This window comes from Hippichthys cyanospilos, chromosome 19, assembly GCF_059441005.1.
Source record: "Hippichthys cyanospilos isolate Australia breed blue-spotted pipefish chromosome 19, RoL_Hcya_1.0, whole genome shotgun sequence".
In the NCBI taxonomy this organism is placed as follows: Eukaryota; Metazoa; Chordata; class Actinopteri; order Syngnathiformes; family Syngnathidae; genus Hippichthys; species Hippichthys cyanospilos.
In genome coordinates, this window is record NC_142387.1 from 6,805,473 (window position 1) to 6,821,924 (window position 16,452).

Below are 16,452 nucleotides of genomic sequence, written 5' to 3' on the forward strand. Positions count from 1 at the left end.
GCTGGATTGCTGAGCAGCGGGAGATAAATTGGTTATGTCTAAAGTCAAATTATATCCAGGACTTTGCAATTCAATTCACTTATCGAAAAAGGGAGGGAAATCTGTTAAAAGGCATGTTCCAATTTAGGGCCTCCAGTCAAAAGTTACATTTACAAAAGATGTAACCTCTTCAAATTGCCTGCTACTCGACACATGAATGGCGGGTTTTACTCCCATTCATGTCATGTTTGATGGAAAACGGGATGTTTTCAAAATAGAACAGCCAACTCCTTTTTAGTCATTATTTGACGCCTGCAAAAGCTGCCATTGAATGCCTTGAAACCAAATGACCCGCGGGATGTGACTTTGTCATTTTCTTTATGTGCCTTTCAGGTTGGCAAAGTTAATTTAGGATTTCAATCTCCGATGTTTTTTCATCTAGTGACCCAGATTAGGAGTCTTTGTTCTATTTTCGGACATTACAGGTTGCGATTTACTCGATCAATTCTAATTTCATTCTGGTTTCAAACGTAAAGCAGCTTTAAATATTACGCTGATTCAACACTTACAAGCAGTGACCCGAGATACCGCACCTCTTTTTTCCTAGCACGTCAGTTTTTTTGTATGGATCACATGCTTACTTTCGTGATGCACCAATAAATGAGATACCTGTGATGGCAAAGGGAAACCTTTCTTAATGTAAAAATAAATAAATAAAAATAATAATCCAATTTTATTTTCCCTCAAAGTTCTGACTGTACTCTCAGATTGTTTTAAATTTATTTTCAGAATTTGACCTCCGATTTGCCAGGAATGTCAAAATTACCACAAAAAAATTCTAAAGTCAGAATTCTACCTGTATTTCCAGAAGTCTCACAATTTCCATTTTAAAATCACAACCCTGACATTCACCGAATTCCTCACTTTATTTTCAGAAATCAGAATTTTTGCTCTGAATCCTGATTCAGAATTCTGATTGTTGTCAGATTTCTTACTTTATTGAAATTGACGTTGGATATCAGAATTCTGAAAAGCATCATTAAAATCAGAATTCTAACTTTATTTTCACAAATTGCATTTCACATTCAGACTCCTCACGAGTCAAAGTTCTGACTATTCTCAGAAATCTGCATTCATTCTCAGTTTTTTTTTTTTTTTCCACAGAATTCTACATTGAAGAATTTGGACAATCCTCAAAATGATCATTCAGATTTCAATCACTACTCTCAGAATTGTCAGAAAATTGCCACTGGATTCAATCAAAATTAGTAGTCAGAACTCTGAGAATAAAGTCAGAATTCTGACTACATTGAGAATAATTGTAGTCTCAGTCACAATTTTGACCCTTATCAGAATTCTAACTTTAGTGAGAGTGAAAGAGTATGGCAGGACTTTCACTTTTATCTCAGAATTCAGATTTTTTTTTTTTTTCGTTTCCCCAGAATTCTGACATTATTCTCAGAATCCTCTATTTAAAGTCAGAATTCAAGGAATAAAATCAGAATTCCAACTAAATTGAAAACCACTTTATTGCCAGAATTATTAGTCAGAATTTCAATGGAGAATTCTGGGAATAAAATCAGAATTCTGGAAAAAAAAAAAAAGTTAAAATTCTGAGGTAAATGTAAGAATTCTGCCAAACATTCCCCTTGTTTCCCCCCTTCACTAACTCTAATCCCTTTCCATAGAAATGTCGTGTCTGCTCCAAGAAAGTCAAACATTGTAAGGGTTGTTTAGTGAAATCAAGAAAGGTTTGACCATCCCAAAGTTGTGTAATAAGTGATGTAACACTTAATAGAGTTATGAAAGAACTTTTTCAACATTGTTCTGTGCTGTCCAGTAATGCGGACATTGACTTTTAACAGCTGTTAACCATGATTCACGGATCCTGTGTCTATCAGTCACGGAGCTGACTTCCTCTTGGGCACAAGTGCTGGAAAGTTGACACTGAACTTACTCATCTCAACTGTTCATGACTCATGGCTCATCGCCTACAATGAATTGTGGAGCTGAGCAGTTCCTAAAAGAATTCCATAAAAGAAGGGCGCATCATCGCAGGTTCCCCTAGGACAGGCCAGAGTTTTAATGGCGATATGTGTCAGACTTCCTGCAAAGAGGTCTGTTGAGTTAAAGCTAGGCTCCGCCTCCAAATATATTATGCATTGTCAGAGCCACAGCAGCCTTTTGATGGGATGCATTGATTTCCTGATTAATGGACCTCTCCCCCATTGGCGTTCAGCGCTACCGACATCATTTTAATGTGTGCATGATCGATAGCTCCATCAACACTAAGAATACCCCGCCGTCAAGCTACAGGGGATTCGTCTGCCCATGTGTTCCTGTCACAATGGGCATGTTCGTATCCAAAAGGGCACGCAATATGTGACTATCACACTTTATGCAAAGGAAGATATTCACACATTCTATCTTGTATATTATTTTGTTTTACTTCAAATATTCTACAGTTGAATGGGTGAGAGTTCCCGAATTCATTTGTTTCTGTAATTTGAAACAAAGATTATTATGCTGCTTTCATTACAGAAATTGGGCAATTTTTACTGTTGTGAACCTGAAATTGAGCTCTGGTTTCCTCCCACAATTCCAAAAGCATGCATGGTATGTGCTGTATTTCTCAGTGTACAAGTCGAGTTTTTTTTTTCCTAATTTTCAAACCCCATTCAGGGGGAGTCGACGTATTACCACATAACTCCAAACATATACATATTTTTCCAAATATCTGTGTTGAATAACATTAATGTGAATGCAAAATAAGTATGTCAATTACAAGGATTAAAATGATTATATATATATATATATATATATATATATATATATATACCTATAAAGTGAAAGTATACAACAGTTTAAGAGCGTTTACACAGAACGTCGCAAAATGCACTTTCGTCAAGTGCCTTTATTGTCAACAACGAGGCTGCGTGGATATTTTTTTTTTCTGCAGACTTTGATGCATTGAAAAGGAAAAGATGGCTTTACTTGTCTTCTTCAGTCTGGGGAGTGTGCTTGAACAAGCCGGCATTGATGTTGTGAAGGGGGGGGGCGTGAAGGGCAACGTTACATTCGCTCATCTCATTACAGTTGTCACTTTGGTAAAGAAATCTTGGGATAGTATCCCAAGTAAGATGATCAGCAAATCATATCCAAAAACCTCCCTTTCAAACAAATATCATATTGGACACCCCTAATTGTCCTTAGGTCTGTTTGGGAGAATGAAAAGTTGTTCATATGTATGTTCTGCAATTGGCTGACAACCAGTTCATAGTGTGCATTGCCTGCTTCCCAAAGACAGCTGTTATAGACCTGAAGCAAGCCCGCAACCCTTGTGGGGACAAGCAATTAAGAGAAAAGAATGTAAGTGTGAATAGTCGTGGTAGTTGTCGATGACTCGTCCCACCTCGAGAGGCTTTGGTTTTATACAGAAGGACATCCCTCTTATAAATGTTATGGCGTATCTGCTATCCAAATAACAGCTACGGTTTAACAGTGACTATTTTTCCAAACTTAAACCCAGAGGCATTTGTGGTTTGACCCTTTCATATATGGTTTAAAGAGTCTTTATGGATGGAGCCCATAGTGGGATGCCAAGTTGGTAGAAAGACTTTCAATCTCCCTTGAAGTAAGCCGAGTTGTTGTTTTGACTATTGATGGGACTCAGCGCCTCAGGCCATTCGTCTTAACACATCTCATCTGTGGCTCCCAAAAAGGTGGGCTGCTGACTGGCAGAGAGCTTCCAGGTGACACCGGCTGCGAGAAAGGAGATCTTTGGAAATCTAAGAGACAATATGACTCTTCCGTAGCATATATATTATTCCATCCGCGTTCTTTTCAGTTTTTCCTCAGTTGTGTGAATGTCAAATTCCACCTGTGGTTTCGAAACAATCCGTCCAAATCTAAAATGAATACCATCTAGACATAACTAGACAATCTTGAACAAATTGCAGTCAGCTACTCACAACAACACACCAAGCGATTGACCCTTGCGCAAAAATGGTGAAAACTTGGTGTGTCTATTGAAAGTTTGGCACGGATTGACTGTGAGCGGCTGACTTTTGCTCAGTACACGGATCTCATTTTTGTTGTGAAAGGTCATGTGATTCAATTGGCATTTCTCTAGTTTACAATCGTAGCAAAACTAATTGCCAATGCCCATCCTCTCATTAAAAATTCATACAGATTCTGCCTGATAGCGAAATTGCATTTTGTCATGTCGTTCGGTTTGGAGCAAGCAGAAACACAAAAATTACATGATTCATGCATTTTTCAATCTTTCAATGAATGGAAAGTGACGCCTGACTATACTGTTTACTACTAACCCTTAAAAAATAAAGCATAATAATAATGCAATCACTCATTTTGTCAATAATGACAAAACAATAAATACAAGAATACAACAACAAAAACTACAAATATTTTTTGTTCATGATTTTAGTGTAAATGTTAAAAGCCATATTTTGCCATTCATTTTTTTCGACAACTTTTTTTGACTGAAACCTTGGCAACTTCAAGATGTGAGTAAAAATTCAGATTTTCCAGGAATTTTCTGATGCCTCACTTTCAAGATTTTCTTTCAATGTCACCCCAAAAATCCACACATTCCAATCGTCACTTTGAATATCTGCTCCAATTCAAATTTCTAAATGTCCAGCTTGTTTCAATCACCTTGACAATGTTTTTTAACCCTCAAAATTGCAGCTCAAAAAAGAAACTACATTTTTCAATGTGCATGTTTCCGCAGTGTAATTTCTTATTCCACTGTTTTGGGTTTTTTTTGTCTTTCGTCGTTTCCATTTCTCAAGGCAGCCACTTCATAAGAACTCCAGCAAATCATATTTTCCAAATGTTTTTCTCATTCCAAAAATCCTCGCTCATTGAAATAGTCTACATTTTATACGTACAAACTCGCCATTCATTTCTTTCAACACATTCATCATTTCGGATCAAAACTACCTTTACTTTCTGAGTGATTAAAACAGTTCCGACTTAACCCTCCAATCAAGCCTCACCAAAAAAATGTTTAAAATATTTTAGGACAAATGTATTTATTTTTTGCTTTAGATTTCAACAGTTACACTTCATCTTTATCACTACACTTTTTTTTTTTATTTCAAAAGAGCTAGGAATCCAAAGGTTTGCTTCTTTTCTGCACTAAATTACTCCACTAAAATCCACATTTGTGATCAATTCCATCTTTTCCCAAATTTAAAAAAAACCTCCCATAATTTAATCATTTTTAAATATTTGACATTTTTTCTCGTATTCTGAATTTGAATTGTTGAGCATATCTACATTTTTGCAAAAGAAAATACCCTGAAGATACCCCCAAAAATTGAAAACTTTTCATCAATTCCAATTGCTTTTATTTTCTTTTACATCAAATTGTTCCAACTTGAACCACTTCAGCTAACTCCAAGTATTTTTTTCCTTTTCAAAAAAGTCAGAATTTTTTTCATTTCCACATTTTTGACGGCTTCAAGTCTCTACCATACCACAAATTCTTCACCTCAAATCTTAAATCAAAGAAAGCAAGTTTTTACAATTCCATATTGTTCAATATATTTTTTAATTCAAACCTATTCTATTATATTCTGTGGTTCCAAAGCATTCTAAGTCATTCCACATGATTCCATAAATATTAAATGTTCATAATTCACATGCAATTCCTCCAGAAATTGCTTCATCTATTTACTGATGCCACTGTAATTATTTTCGTTGTTTTTCATTACAGTCAAACACGCATGACTGTTATTCTTCCAATGATGACGTTTGAGCTGATAGTCAATCAAAACGAGGTAAAGAAAATACAAAGACAATAAAATAAAAGACAATTTACTTTTGCTTGGAAAAAGAAAACTATAGATTTGTTCCACATTATTTCCCATTTGTTTATGTCAGGTCATTAGAATATACACCATAGAGACTTTTTGCTTTCTCAGTAAAATTTACCTGAAAAATAAATCAAAAGTGGAATACTCTGAAGTTCTTGGATTATATTAATTATATTCTATGACTGTGAAAATGCTCACATTTCTTTTCAGCGTGTGCTTCATCATGCTGTGAAGAATTGCATACATTTTAATGAACCAGGAAATTCTATCTTGAATATATCGCCCACATTTACATTATATTACATTTCTAAATATTTGAAGTTGTTGACAATTTTTGTAGACCATGAGTATTTGTTTTTGATTTCAAAAGTGAAGTTTTACACACACACATATACATATATATATATATATATATATATATATATATATATATATATATATATATATATATATATATATATATATATATATATACATATACATATATACATATACATATATATATATATATATATATATACATATATATATATATATATATATATATATATATATACATATATATATATATATATATATATATATATATATATATATATATACATATATACATATATATATATATATATATACATATATACATATATATATATATATATACATATATACATATATATATATATATACATATATATATATATATATACATATATATATATATATATATATATACATATATATACATATATATACATATATATACATATACATACATATATATACATACATATATATACATACATACATATATATACATACATACATATATATATACATATATATACATACATACATATATATACATATACATATATATACATATATATATATATATATATATATATATATATATCTCAGACTTCATTTCAATTTTGGTTCCCTTCCAATGCACACTAAATTGAGTTGAAGTCGTTGCCCGCTCATGTCAAGCAGTCAGCATGGAGAGAGGTTGGAAAAGCTCTATATTGTCCATTAAGGGAAGTTTCTGTTCTAATCATTTGCTGAGTAAACAAGCTGGCTTTCCAAGGAGCCCATTATAAATAATGGGGTTCACAAACTGTAAAACATATTTATCAAGAGCTGACCAAAAATTCAGTATGTGTGGATTCTAATGTAAAAAGTAAGTAGTATTATGCCTACTTAGCAGTCAGAAAAGAAAGAAAAGAAAGAGATGTTAATATTCAAATGCATGTATTGTGGCTATGCATAGTTGATTAAATATGGACATGACATTACGGGCAATAATTATAGGTACATTATTGCGTGTCTGTGCTGTTCTGGGAACGTCAGGGGTTTGGACAAGCAGCGTCAGCTTTTTTCGATCCAGATCTCTGAATCACAACTTCATTGGTTGTTAAGTGTAGCGTATGGATTGCTGCTCCCCATTCAAGCTCTCCTACCTGCACAATAATCAAGCTATTTTCAGAAAATCAAGACTGCGCCTGCCTACCACAGTAAAATGTGCAGCCTGCTCATTTCCACTGTCGAAAACATTTGCTCACTGCGTCGCACAGAAATGCACAGCGCTTAACACACAGTGGTTGAAATTATAAGTGACCTCTATTAAAAAGATATGATGTGTGGTTGTGCACCGTCACAATTTTTCCCAATGGTGATCCCCAAATTGTGTATGGACTGTTGTATAGCCTGCATCCACTGGTCAAAGTTCTTTCTTTTTCTTTTTTTTTTTAATTACTTGTCCTCATTCAAGTAGTGGGTTAGCTCAAGCGGATTCTAAATAACTGTGGACAAGTTGTAATTTTTACAAAAAAACTATTTTCTTTTTGTGTTCTGGCTCCTAAAATCCTCAAATCATCATTTGCGCATTGTCAAACAAACAATACTAAAAATACATGGAAACCATGAGATTAAAAAAAGAAAACAAATATTTGTAATGGTTCAAAAATTACATTTAGAACCATTTTGTTTAAAAATAGCAGTAAATGCCTGTAAGCGGACAATTTGAAGCTTCCAAACTGGACTCGTTTTTGGAAGAAGTGGCGCTCTGCATATCAGTATGAAGAAGAATCCCCTGAGGGATGCAGTGTGCTGAAATCTGTGGGGAAGGAAGCTGACCAGGAGGATGACTAAAAATAAATTAAGGGAAGACAAAGAGGGGGGAAATACATTACAAAGAATGTTAATTAAGGTCCAATCTATAAAAAAAAAGGACAAGGGCAGGATGCTTTTGAAGGTGAGCATATAAACAAGACTAACATCAAGAAATGCAGGTAGAGGAGTTTGCATGTTGGAGTTGTAGCAATAATAATGGAGAATCCAATTGTAGAAAGGCAAGGCAAGATGAATTCATATTCTTTTAATATATTGTATTTCAATGTGGATTTTTGATGACTCGGAGTATAAAAATATAGCACAAACAAAAAATACAGAGGTAAAAACTGAATGTAAGATAAAGATTCATCAAGACAACATTGAAGTTAAAAATCATTATACTTTTTAATTTATATGTTTACCAAGTACATAACTAGAAGTCGCCATGTGGTAAAAGACTTTTTAAATATCAATTGTATTTCAACCAGAAAATGTTTTGAGAAAAGGAGGTTGTGCAAAATTAAAGACCATCGTTCATTTTATATGTTCGAACAATACAAACCCACTGCAACGTTTGCAGTGGAGGACTAGCGGTGACAAATCTTTCACAGGCAAAAGTTAAAATGACACCTCCCACACTCTTTTAACCAGCGCAAGTGAGGCAGTTGACAGCCTGGAATTAATTGACATGCCTCCAACAGGTTGTTCTCTAATAACATATCGATCCGCCAGGCCTGATATGCAAAAGCAACTGCCACCATGTGTTTCTGGCGAGGTGAGACGAATGCCCTCACAATACCTTGGGCCAAGCTGTGTTGATTAAAGGAGGTATTAGAGCCCGTGATCACATAGAATGACTGTCAGGCCTTGCACGCTGAACCATGCCAGAGCATGTCTTCATTAACAGATAACATATTCTGCAGCCACCAAGAAGCGGTGACATTTGCACATAAGACATCCATAAATGACAAGACAATCAATAGCACCATACTTGTTTTCTATTTTCTCATTGAATTAGATGTGGGGAAAAAGGAGCTAAATGATAGCTTTTCTGCATGAAGTGGTTTGTGTGTTAAATACTTTTAAATTCAGTTATATTGACACATACTTTGCACAATGTGGGAAATACAAATGTGCTTAAGGAAGGAAAAAAAAGTTATAATGCCAATAACGAATTACAAATTTTATGACAAAAGCAAAAACAATGCAGACCTATAAGATGAAACAACAAACATTTTAACCAATCGCACATAAATAGACTGGCAAACAGAACGACTAGTAAGGACATGTTCAGGAGTTGAATTAATAATGTATTTGATCATCATAAATAGCGCCCGATTGATCAATCAGCATTAACTAATTATGGTCCTTCAAACTTTAGCCAACATTTATGTACTCTAAACATTTCTAGCATTCGTGAACAAGTAACACTGCAGTCATTATTTACTACACATAAATCATACCATTACCTTTCATCCTTTAAATACATATTATGAAATTGTTGAGGTAATTCCTCAGACTTGTCATTCAAAAGAAAGTGAATTTTATTTTTCACAAACAATGCTTAAGTGAGCAAGGAAGTGGTGGAAAGAACTGACCTGGACGTCGCAACTTTACACACAACCTAAAGTCACAGCTTATCTACAAATACATTAAAAAAGCATAAAATACATAGTGCAACATAAATTAACACAAGACAAGAATTAATGTAATGTAGTGTATTATTACCGTCATTAATTGCACCAAATACTTAACTGCATGACCCAAGAAGTAAAGTTTATTTTTTTAACAATATATTTAATGTTAAACACTGCTATTTGTGGGGAATAGGTACCAGGCTCACCAGAGAATAGTGAAAATTTGTATATAACTGACGTTTACTGAAGTGCATTGGAAAGAAACAATACGTGTTTTATTTTGTTCTCACACTCTATGTGAGATATAATTACCAGAGTATGTATTATTTTGTCACGTGATGAGCAAAATTTGGACTCAGAAGCAGATGAAGCAAGTGGAAAAATAGAACGTTTTAATACATGTATAAAATCCAATGCAACCGTAACAAGCACCAGATACTTCACATTGAAAAATAGACTCAGAAACCGGACCTAAGAACTAGACTAGGAAAGAAACTAGGATGAAAGTTTCACCCGACAGCTTGAGTCTGTAACATTCCAACAATTAGGCACTGAGCTCAAATTATCAAACACCAATCTTGTGACGTAATGAAGCTAACTAAAGGACCTTAGCAACTGCATAGCAACTGATAAAAGAAGGAACAAATACCATTCAATAAATGACCCTATATGACAAAAACACATGACCATACTGCATGGCAACTGGTATCACAACAACATACCGTAAGTAATTTTGATCATGTCATTCCGTGTGCTGAGTGGGGAAAAAAAAAAAAACTGTTATTGCAGTGATATACCCTAATTATTTATTATTACAAGCTTCAGATTGCCCCTCCCCCCTCAAACAATTTATATATATATATATATATATATATATATATATATATATATATATATATATATATATATATATATAAACAAACCATATATAAAAATGACATTTTTTTTCTTCTATGTAGGGTCGTGTTCAATAGTACAATGGTGTTCAATAGTTCAACAGTTTGTTCTATACCGGTTCTGAAAGATTCTCTCGTAATAGCGCAGACAGTCCGCTTCTCTGTATTGTCAATACACTCAAGTAAGACTTTTCTCCTTGAGCACAGGGGAGAAAAAGCTAAAATATGCCAAGTGGTCCATGAAAACTAGTAGTGACAAGGACATTCTTTACACAAGCAAGGTCTCCCAAAAAGGTCAAACAAGACATTCTACTTAAAACAAACCCAAAGTTGAGGTGGCTGCTTTGAGTGAAGTATTTGTGTTTTGGTACTCGAGACTGACATTGTGCCCTGCTGATCATTTGAAAACTGGCAAAGGTGAAGGTTTCTCCACTAAACTAGCATCAGATAAAGAAAATGAAAAACACAGTGATCTGCCACAAGTTGTGGTGGCTGATTCTGAAAGGCAGACTTGGAACAAGTCAAGAAGGATTCGTGGCAGTATTTCACTGCATAAAAGTTGTTTTTTTTTTTTCCTAATTTTCAACCCCCATATTGGGTGGGGGATTGACTTATACAAGCATAACTCAAAACCATTTTTTTTCTCATCCTTGTTTGAATAACAATAATTCCAAATATAAATGTGAAATAAGTAATATGTCATTTACAAGGCTTAAAGTGATTATACTGTATATAGTATAAATCTGTTTTAGCGGGGTTGCACTTTCAAATGCACCTACATCAAGTGTCGCCTTATTGTCTCTCTGTTGTCAACAACGAGGTACCATGGATAATTTTTCCAGTTGACTTTGACTCATTATGGAAAGGAAAATAAGGCTTGACTTGTCTCATTTAGCCCTTGGACATGTGCTTGAACAAGCCAGCATGGATGTCAGCAGGTGGGGAGAGAAACAGAGGGCCACCTTCAACGCTGTGATCTCACACTATTCATCACTTGGTAAAGAAAGTCCCAAGTAAGATGATCAGCAAACCATCTCCAAAGACCTCCGTTTCGAACAAATTGGACAGGTCCGAAAATGACTATCCGTGGAAGAGTAATGAGTATGTTTGCGCAAATGAGGAATGGGAAGAAAATGACGTCCAGGATTTGAATGGGATGAATTGTTTGGCGTTTTCAGATAGTGATGAGGCTTTTTGACAAATTCATTTTCAGCTGTGTCAAAAAAAAAAATAAAGCATGGAAATTTCAAATTGTTTTATTGTTGCAACATTTGTTTCAGCATTTGCGTCTACGCATGCGCACGTTGCCTCACACTTGTTTCCACCCCACCCCCTTCCCCTCCCGCAGCAGTATGTTATTTGATATGCCATGAAGAGATGCGTCTAAACGTACTGTGATGTTGTCATTTTAATAACACACACCATGTGTTTTAGTTGACCGGCAATGATCTATGTAATCACTAAGTAGACTTATACTCGTGTTTTTTTTTTTTTTTTAAATTCACTCAAATTGCAGTCAAAAAAAGTGGGGTCGATTTGTACGCGATGTTGATTTTTTTTTTTTTTATAGAATGAGCATTAGAGAATGAGCAAGTCATAATTAAAATCATGATGTTCTAAGATTTCTCAGATGGACCATTGCAGCCTAAATTGGTTAAAGAAATATGCCCATTGAACCGTTAATTAATTACATGCAACTCATATAACAATGTTTACAGATTCCTATTTTGAAGACTTTGAAGACCCAAAAAGAGCAACCAGACAATCTGTTCTTCCTGGCTAGCCTACAAAACTCCTAATTAAAAGTCTGCACTGTCTGGAGTTTTGCAAACAACTCTTATTCAATAACAAAACTCAGAGCGCTCTGTTTTACATTTTGATGTCTTCATCATTCTAATTGCCGGTTGTGTCACTCTTGAATTATTGATGAGCCAATACGTTGGGAACCAACAAAACAATATGCATGCTAAACAAATGCCCTATGGTGAGTTGGGTTAAATGAGGCCTTCACTTGTTAACTTTTTTCCAAGTGGGCATTTCATCGTTTATGACCAAGGAGATGACGAGGAAGAGAGGGTGTACGTGAAGCAATTAGAAAATGTCTCGCTAACTGTCACATTTGAACACAAATGAATACTAGTCTTATTTTATACACATGTATGTGTGTATTTTTATGAAGCTTCATCATCATAATAAAGCACTTGCCAAAAGTGTGTGAACAAATGCCTAACGTGGTCATCAGCGAAGGGTCTATATTATATATATATATATATATATATATATATATATATATATATATGTTAATTCTGCATGTAAACACCTAATTCCTGACCCTACTCTGAGTAACTTTTCATGCGTGGCGAGCGGCGAGTTTGAACCTCACTGAAAATAGGAGAGTGGCTCGGCAAGCAGCTTTAGAATCGTATATGCGGAATACGGGGTTAAAGCTGATTGATAATTGTTTATGCCCTTGGCAACGATGAATGTGTATTTTAGGAAAATTCACCAAAGCCAGAGCTACAAAGAGAAATGGGGAGTGCTAACCAGCGTGCAGAGGTGGGTGGGAATAGCTGGCTGTTTGGAAAACACACTATGCCACCTCTTCTTTCCCTTTGCTCTGCAGAGAACCCAGTATGGGTTGAAGTGTAATGTTATTGACAGAGAAATGTAAAAATGATTGCATCGATTTTAGTGAGAAAAGTGAGGGCTTTATGAATTCCAAACAGTAGATTTGGAAAAAGAAATTCAATCAAAATTAAAATCAGGATAGAGCATCAGAGTACTTTAAGTGTACCATGGCTTGGCACCTCTCTGCCTCTGCACAATATTGTGTACAGACGAGTAACAGTTATTGAATATCAACAACTTCCAGTGGGTAAGTAACTGTATCTGGACTTCTATCAATAACATGGTCTTAGAACAACCTCAAAGGTCATGAGTTTACTCCAAACATCTTGGCCCCGGTAGGCCTTAGTCATAGTTTTAGACAGCTTTCATGAAACTGGACACCAAGCAATGATCAATGCCTTTACAGAGTGCCACAACCCAGAGAAACGAAAAAAAAAAAAAAATACATGTGGGCGTCCAGCTGGCTGCCCCCAATCCATACCGCTCTGTTTCTGTATTTACAGCAAATGAAACATTTTGTCAGAAAGACAGCTGACATCGATTGGCTTGTGGCTACACTACTTTGAATGGCATTTCATAAATGGAAATGTCCTGACCAGTAGTAATGAGCCAATGCAATTAGCATTTAACTTTAATACGCCCTGATGGATTAGATATTCTTAAAAATTCTCTTGGTCAAGGTTAACTTATTCACTCCAACAGATGTATTTTTACATATCTTTCAAGAGACTTAGACTAAAAATCTCAGGTGTTGTATTCATTTATTACTCTGAAAATTAGCTAGAGCAGTGGTTCTCAATGTGGCGTCGTCGGACCCCTGTCAAAATATGTTTTGTGTCTTCAATTGCTTGTTTTTTTATTTTATAATGCTGTTTTTGACTAAATAATTGACAGTAACATTTTGGGGGTAAATCAACCCGGTAAAGGTAAAAGGAGGCGTTCAATTTGCAAGTAGTATTTTCTGAATTTCAGTATAGTTGAAAAGGAAAAAAAAAAATACTGTACCGTAGTTGTCAAATTGAATATGTTGCTGAATAAAAAGGGCACTTTAGTTTGTCCTAAATGATGATGAAACAGTTTTCGAACCCCTGATCTATAGACTTTTATTTTGCCTAATTATTTTATTTAAAAAAAGAGTTACCTGAGACTGAATGTCTGGACTCTGTAAATAAATTCAGTACATCTTTCAGATTTAATGAGTTAATATTGAAATACAAATATTTCTCATAAACTCCAATTATGACCCCTTATTAGCAGTTATATGAAGTAAATATCTTTTGTTACAAGAAGTGGTGCAATAATTAATCAATCAATTGACAACTAATCAATTTCCAAACTAGGTATCTAGGTGTGTAGACTTTGTCATTACCTACAGCACAAAAAATGTGACTTAAGGAGCTTGGCCCATCCGAGAAACTAATCGATTAATTGTTGGGACCTAAAACTGTTAAAATGCTCATCTTTAATCCTCTAAGGACGCAGAATGGTTACAAAAATGTTGAAACATCCTTGGACACTTTCAAACTATCTATTACTTTTCCTTTTTTTAACATTATGATTTTTTGACCAGAAAGGGGGGGGGGGGGGGGGGGGGGGGGGGGGGCACACAAAACAAATCCTAAAGAAAAAAAGTGTGCATTTTAGCACTATCCGTGTTGACCGATGAAACACAGACACAGCAAACATTTAGTATTCAAGCTGTGCATTGAGAGAAAATTTGCAGGTTTTTAAAGTGTTCGAAAATTTCTGTGGCACTCTGATGACCAGTATAGCCAAGCATTTCCTTGAGGAATAGAATAGGTTGACTCGAGAAAATTTGATTAGTCACCGCTGACAAGGCAGAGACAAGGAAATTACTTTCTAGCGCATATCATTAAAGAAAAATCGATATGATGAATGCGGTAGGAGTGCTGGCTATTTATTGGGGCTGAACTACGGGCAAAGCAGATTGTGCTTGTGCTGGCATCCTGTTATTGTATATCAGTTGTTGCTTCACCCCATAACATCCGATCTCACGCTTGTCAATGTTCTCATTATTACAGGATTCAAATTAAAAGGACGGACATACATCTTCCTGATGGTGAAGACTAAGATGTCATGGGGTGGAAATAATATACGATGATTAAAAAAAAAAAAAAAAAAACCACACCCTGCAAAACAGGGGGTTGGAGTAAGTACTGGCTAATTTGCAGGACAGATCCCTAAATACATTTTGATTCCTATGCCACTATTATTAAAAGAAAAAAAACAAAAGTGTATTAATCTTGCTGCTTGCAGTATTTAAAAAATAATGACACTGATTAGACACCTGTTATTTTTTAGTTTCTGGAAAGTAGGCATTATGTCTTCTTTAAAAATGATCCCAGAAAGCACTTTTGTCTCCAATTTTTGCCTCCAAAATTGAGATATTGATAGAGTATTTTTAAGACAACAAGGTACACCAGATTAGAAGCCATAACAACCAAAAATTAACAGAAAATCTATTCTTGTCAGTATATAGGCCGCACCGGACTAAATTGTTTTCATTTTATTGGAAAAACTATCTGGTGACAGCAACATAATTCCTTCCACTCTATGCCTGCATGTTTAGAAATAAGAGAAACATCAAAACACGAACACATATTGAACATACCTGCACATTGGAAAAAAAAAAAAGAGCAGCACCAACATATTTTTAACAATACACCTTCACCGTTAAATTATTGCACCAACACAACAGTAACTCAACTGTTTGTGTTTACTACTGGAGAGTGCCCATTAGTGGCTATTAAAAAAACCTGCAGATATGCAGCCCTGGACTACTATGAGCAGCAGGATTCAAAAGCATGAGCAAAAACTTTGTGACATGCTCTGAAATTCATGGTATTCTAATTCTAAACTTGATTAACTTTAAAATAATATACAATACATGGAGGTAAGGCAAAAATTTATGAAGTCACAGCAATTTGGTTGTGTCCAAGTTGAAATACGTAGCTTGGAGAAAAACATGTTTAAAGTTTTGGCACATACCTCTTTTAGTGGTGTGGATCATTACAAAGCCATCATTTCGAGTACAATTTGAACCATTTGGCTGATGGGAAATGAAATCCAAGTCCTTAAGGAAGTTGTTATTGTAGAATTCCCAAAATGGACACCTGTTGAAAATTCATATTTTCATCAATAACTCAAAACTAATCTCTGTAAAATAAACCTGGTTTTGTGAAAACACATATATATATATATATATATATATATATATATATATATATATATATATATATATATATATATATATATATTTATATATATATATATATATATATTTATATATATATATATATATATATATATATATATATATATATATATATATATATA

General features: G+C 34.6%; 1 protein-coding gene across 1 annotated transcript in view; it reads right to left on the minus strand.

Moving 5' to 3' along the window:
• Positions 1 to 16,122, minus strand: part of ntng1a (netrin g1a) — a 177,460-nt gene extending 161,338 nt beyond the window's left edge. The window contains exon 1 of the mRNA XM_088401812.1: positions 16,105 to 16,122. The gene's annotated coding sequence lies outside the window, so the exon portion shown is untranslated. The remainder of the gene's footprint in view (positions 1 to 16,104) is intronic.
• Positions 16,123 to 16,452: the final 330 nt, after the last annotated feature.